This window comes from Salvelinus alpinus, chromosome 10 (genome assembly GCF_045679555.1).
Source record: "Salvelinus alpinus chromosome 10, SLU_Salpinus.1, whole genome shotgun sequence".
In the NCBI taxonomy this organism is placed as follows: domain Eukaryota; kingdom Metazoa; phylum Chordata; class Actinopteri; order Salmoniformes; family Salmonidae; genus Salvelinus; species Salvelinus alpinus.
Window position 1 is genome coordinate 77523590 of NC_092095.1, and position 7066 is coordinate 77530655.

A 7066-nucleotide genomic window follows, 5' to 3' on the forward strand; every position below is an offset into this window, starting at 1 on the left:
TTTATGCTTATTTATTTTCCCTTTTTGTACTTTAACTATTTGCACATCGTTACAACACTGTATTTATACATAATATGACATTTGAAATGTCTTTATTCTTTTGGAACTTCTGTGAGTGTAATGTTTACTGTTCATTTTTATTATTTATTTTACTTTAGTTTATTATCTATTCCTGATTTTGCAATGTTGACATGTTTTTCATGCCAAAGAATAAAGTCCTTGAATTGAAATTGAATTGAGAGAGAGAGATATACGGACTGAAGGGAGAGAACTTAAAGAGGTACACATGGAAGTGAATGAGGAGGTGACAAAGCTGAGGTGTGACAGAGAGCAGGACACTCCCCCAGAGAGGTGTGACAGAGAGCAGGACACTCCCCCAGAGAGGTGTGACAGAGAGCAGGAGACTCCCCCAGAGAGGTGTGACAGAGAGCAGGAGACTCCCCCAGAGAGGTGTGACAGAGAGCAGGAGACTCCCCTAACTTTTTTCCTAAACACAAAGTGGGATAAACTCCGGTGCCCTAACACTAGGCCCTGGAGCTGTTGTCAGAGGACAGACTAGAGTCCCCCAGCCACATCATCATTCACAAATGACCTGAGGGCCCAGCAGGAAAGGGCGGCCACAGATTGAAAAAGCTGTGAAAACACTTTCCCCAATGCACCACCTTCTCCACCCTGCTACCAGGAAAATACTTTCACCCTGCCACCATACAGTGGGTGAATGCAAGCGTTTTTTCGAATCAAAACTTAATGTCTACCTGGCCCACCACTCCACCCTGGACTAATGTCTACCTGGCCCACCACTCTACCCTGGACTAATGTCTACCTGGCCCACCACTCCACCCTGGACTAATGTCTACCTGGCCCACCACTCCACCCTGGACTAATGTCTACCTGGCCCACCACTCCACCCTGGACTAATGTCTACCTGGCCCACCACTCCACCCTGGACTAATGTCTACCTGGCCCACCACTCCACCCTGGACTAATGTCTACCTGGCCCACCACTCCACCCTGGACTAATGTCTACCTGGCCCACCACTCCACCCTGGACTAATGTCTACCTGGCCCACCACTCCACCCTGGACTAATGTCTACTTGGCCCACCACTCCACCCTGGACTAATGTCTACCTGGCCCACCACTCCACCCTAGACTAATGTCTACCTGGCCCACCACTCCACCCTAGACTAATGTCTACCTGGCACACCACTCCACCCTAGACTAATGTCTACCTGGCCCACCAATCCACCCTGGACAAATGTCTACCTGGACCACCACTCCACCCTAGACTAATGTCTACCTGGCCCACCACTCCACCCTGGACTAATGTCTACCTGGCCCACCACTCCACCCTGGACTAATGTCTACCTGGCCCACCACTCCACCCTGGACTAATGTCTACCTGGCCCACCACTCCACCCTGGACTAATGTCTACCTGGCCCACCACTCTACCCTGGATTAATGTCTACCTGGCCCACCACTCCACCCTGGACTAATGTCTACCTGGCCCACCACTCCACCCTGGACTAATGTCTACCTGGCCCACCACTCCACCCTGGACTAATGTCTACCTGGCCCACCACTCCACCCTGGACTAATGTCTACCTGGCCCACCACTCCACCCTGGACTAATGTCTACCTGGCCCACCACTCCACCCTGGACTAATGTCTACCTGGCCCACCACTCCACCCTGGACTAATGTCTACCTGGCCCACCACTCCACCATGGACTAATGTCTACTTGGCCCACCACTCCACCCTGGACTAATGTCTACCTGGCCCACCACTCCACCCTAGACTAATGTCTACCTGGCCCACCACTCCACCCTAGACTAATGTCTACCTGGCACACCACTCCACCCTAGACTAATGTCTACCTGGCCCACCACTCCACCCTGGACTAATGTCTACCTGGCCCACCACTCCACCCTGGACTAATGTCTACCTGGCCCACCACTCCACCCTGGACTTGAACAGCCTTTACCACCAGGTCCACCTCTACAAGGCAGCAATCCCAACTTTTGCCAGGACCCTGAAGGACGTCACTCTCAACCGTGACCCAAGCAACTCACACTGGAGGAACAGAGCAACACACACCCTCCCAGACCAGAGAGACGCCCGCCCAGACCAGCGAGACAACCGCCCAGACCAGAGAGACACCCTCCCAGACCAGGTAGACAACCTCCCAGACCAGGGAGACACCCTCCCAGACCAGGGAGACCCCCTCCCAGACCAGGGAGACACCCTCCCAGACCAGGGAGACACCCGCCCAGACCAGCGATACACCCGCCCAGACCAGAGAGACACCCTCCCAGACCAGGGAGACACCCTCCCAGACCAGGGAGACCCCCACCCAGACCAGGGAGACATCCTCCCAGACCAGGGAGACACCATCCCAGACCAGAGAGACACCCTTCCAGACCTTTAAATTAAATCTAGAATCAGCATCCTATTTCGCAAACAAAGCCTCCTTCACTCATGCTGCCAAACATACCCTCGTAAAACTGACTATCCTATCGATCCTTGACTACGGCGATGTCATTTACAAAATAGCCTCCAATACCCTACTCAATAAATTGGATGCAGTCTATCTCAGTGCCATCCGTTTTGTCACCAAAGCCCCATATACTACCCACCACTGCGACCTGTATGCTCTCGTTGGCTGGTCCTCGCTACATATACGTCACCAAACCCACTGGCTCCAGGTCATCTATAAGTCTTTGCTAGGTAAAGCTCCGCCTTATCTCAGCTCACTGGTCACCATAGCAACACCCACCCGTAGCACGCGCTCCAGGAAGTATATCTCACTGGTCATCCCCAAAGCCAACACCTCTTTTGGCCGCCTTTCCTTCCAGTTCTCTGCTGCCAATGACTGGAACGAATTGCAGAAATCACTGAAGTTGAAAACTTACATCTCCCTCACTGACTTTAAGTGTCAGCTGTCAGAGCAGCTTACCGATCGCTGCAGCTGTACACAGCCCATCTGTAAACAGCCCATCCAACCAACTACCTAGCTCATCCCCATATTAGTTTTTTGTTTTTTCTGCTCTTTTGCACACCAGTATTTCTACTTGCACATCCTCATCTGCACATCTATCACTCCAGTGTAAATTGCTAAATTGTAATTACTTCGCCGCTATTGGCCTATATATTGCCTTACCTCCTTACTTCATTTGCACACACTGTATATAGATTTTTCTATGTTGTTATTGACTGTACGCTTGTTTATGTGTAACTCTGTTGTTGTTTTTGTCGCACCTCTTTGCTTAATCTTGGCCAGGTCGCAGTTGTAAATGAGAACTTGTTCTCAACTGGCCTACCTGGTTAAATAAAGGTTAAATAAATACATTTAATGAAATAAAATAAAAAGACCTGTAAGACCCAACTCCTGAAGGACCTGAGACACGCCAAGAGGACCCAGACCACAGCATCATCAGACACACCCCAACCAGCTAAGACCCCCTCCTGAAGGACCTGAGCCACGCCAAGAGGACCCAGACCACAGCATCATCAGACACACCCCAACCAGCTAAGACCCCCTCCTGAAGGACCTGAGACACGCCAAGAGGACCCAGACCACAGCATCACCAGACACACCCCAACCAGCTAAGACCCCCTCCTGAAGGACCTGAGACACGCCAAGAGGACCCAGACCACAGCATCACCAGACACACCCCAACCAGCTAAGACCCCCTCCTGAAGGACCTGAGCCACGCCAAGAGGACCCAGACCACTGGATCACCAGACACACCCCAACCAGCTAAGACCCCTTCCTGAAGGACCTGAGACACGCCAAGAGGACCCAGACCACAGCATCACCAGACACACCCCAACCAGCCAAGACCCCCTCCTGAAGGACCTGAGACACGCCAAGAGGACCCAGACCACAGCATCACCAGACACACCCCAACCAGCTAAGACCACCACAAGCAAACCCTGGCCACACCCTATATACCCCCCCCCCCTCCCCCCACCCCCCCGCCCCCACATCAGACCTACGCCTCTTCAGCCCACCTCATGCCCCCCGCCCCAACATGACAGCAGGACAAAAGCCCAGGCTATGAGCAGAGCAACAGGCCCAACCCCCACTATTACACCCGCCCAAGGTCCATCCTGCGACCTAAGAGGTATGTATCAGGTGCTCAACATGCTCTGCTCACACCTACTGTGATGGTCCGAGGCCTAAACCACACAAAAACAACACTAGATACTATGGAACACAAAGCTTTTACTATCTCATCCTGGAATATACAAGGTCTGAGGTCATCTGCCTTTGGCCTAAAGAGACAGGAAGCCAGACTTCATCAAATCAATTGGAAATACAGACATTGTCAACCTACAAGGAACATCGTAATAAGGAGATGGACCCACTGGTTGCCCTCTAGGTTACAGAGAGCTGGCAGTCCCATCCACCAAACTACCAGGTGTGAAACAGGGAAGAGACTCAGGGGGTATGCTAATTTGGTATAGAGCAGATCTAACCCACTCTATTAAATTAGTCAAAACAGGAACATTTTACATCTGGCTGGAAATGAATAAGGAAATGATCTCGAAGGAGACAAATGTCCTCATGTGTGCTACTTAAATCCCCCCAATAGAATCCCCATACTTTAACTATGACATCTTCTCCATCCTATTGCTATGCTTTATCTTAAAAAAATAAAATAATCCTCTAATAGAATCCCCATACTTTAACTATGATAGCTTCGATGGGACTCCTATGGTAGGTACAGCTATATCTCATCTCTTGGCAGTAGTACTGTAGACTACTTTATCACTGACCTCAACCCAGAGTCTCTCAGAGCGTTCACAGTCAGTCCACTGACACCCCTATCAGACCACAACAAAATCACACTCTACTTGAACAGAGCAATGCTCAATCATGAGACATCAAAGCCAAAGGAACTGAATAATATTAGGACATGCTATTGATGGAAGGAAAATAGTGTGGAAATCGACCAGAAAACTCATTTTATTCAACAACAAATTCAATCCCTTATTGACAATTTCCTGGAAAAAACATTTCACTGTAATTGCAAAGGTGTAAACTTGGCAGTAGAAAACCTGAACATTATATTTGACTTCTCAAATAAAAAAATGTCAAGCAGACAAACTGAAGTAAATGAACAACAATGACAAATGGTTTGATGAAGATTGCAAAAATCTAAGAAAGAAATTGAGAAACAAATCCAACAAAACATGGAGACCCAGAAAACCTGAGTCTACGCCTTCACAATGGTGAATCATTGAAACAATATAGAAATATACACTACAGAAAAAGAAGGAACAGCACGTCAGAAATCAGCTCAATGTAATTGAAGAATTCATAGACTCTAACCAATTCTGGGAAAATTGGAAAACTCTAAACAAACAACATTACGAAGAATTATCTATCCAAAATGGAGATGTATGGGTAAACCACTTCTCCAATCTTTTTGGCTCTATAACAAAGAATAAAGAGCAAAAACATTTACATGATCGAATGCAAATTTTATAATCAACTATTAAAGACTACCAGAACCCACTGGATTATCCAATTACACTGAATGAACTACAGGACAAAATACAAACTCTCCAACCCAAAAACGCGTGTGATGTTGATGGCATCCTCAATGAAATGATCAAATATACAGACCACGAGTTCCAATTGGCTATACTTTAAATTCTTTAACATCATCCTCAGCTCTGGCATCTTCTCAAATATTTGGAACCAAGGACTGATCACTCCATTCCACAAAAGTGGAGACAAATTTGACCCCAATAACTACCGTGGGATATGCGTCAACAGCAACCTTGGGAAAACCCTCTGCATTATCATTAACAGCAGACTCGTACATTTCCTCAGTGAAAACAATGTACTGAGCAAATATCATATTGGCTTTTTTACCAAATGACCGTACGACAGACCACGTATTCACCCTAATTGACAAACAAACCAAAACAAAGGCAAAGTTTTCTAATGCTTTTTTTCATTTCAAAAAGCTTTTGACTCAATTTGGCACGTGGGTCTGCTATACAAATTGATGGAAAGTGGTGTTGGGGGAAAAACAAATGACATTGTAAAGTCCATGTACACAAACAACAAGTGTGCTTTTAAAATTGGCAAAAAACATACACATTTCTTCCCACAGGGCCGTGGGGTGAGACAGGGATGCCCATTAAGCCCCACCCTCTTCAACATATATATCAACAAATTGGAGAGGGCACTGGAACAGTCTGCAGCACCCGGCCTCACCCTACTAGAATCTGAAGTCAAATGTCTACTGTTTGCTGATGATCTGGTACTTCTGTCCCCAACCAAGGAGGGCCTACAGCAGCACCTAGATCTTCTGCACAGATTCTATCAGACCTGGGCCCTGACAGACCTGGGCCCTGACAGACCTGGGCCCTGACAGACCTGGGCCCTGACAGTACATCTCAGTAAGACCAAAATAATGGTGTTCCAAAAAAGGTCCAGTCACCAGGACCACAAATACAAATTCCATCTAGACACCGTTGCCCTAGAGCACACAAACAACTATACATACCTCGGCCTAAACATCAGCACAACAGGTAGCTTCCACAGAGCTGTGAACGATCTGAGAGACAAGGCAAGAAGGGACTTCTATGCCACCAAAAGGAACATAAAATTCAACATACCAATTAGGATCTGGCTAAAAATACATTAATCAGTTATAGAACCCATTGCCCTTTATGGTTGTGAGGTCTGGAGTCCACTCACCAACCAAGATTTCACAAAAACCAAATTGAGACTCTGCATGCAGAATTCTGCAAAAATATCCTCTGTGTACAATGTAAAATATCAAATAATGCATGCAGAGCAGAATCAGGCCGATTCCTGCTGATGATCAAAATCCAGAAAAGAGCCGTTAAATTCTACAACCACCTAAAAGGAAGCGATTCCCAAACCTTCCGTAACAAAGTTGATGACCTACAGAGAAGTGAACCCGGAGAAGAGTCCCCTCAGCAAGCTGGTCCTGGGGCTCTGTTCACAAACACAAACACACCCCACAGAGCCCCAGTACAGCAAAACAATTAGAACCAAACAAATCATGAGAAAACAGAA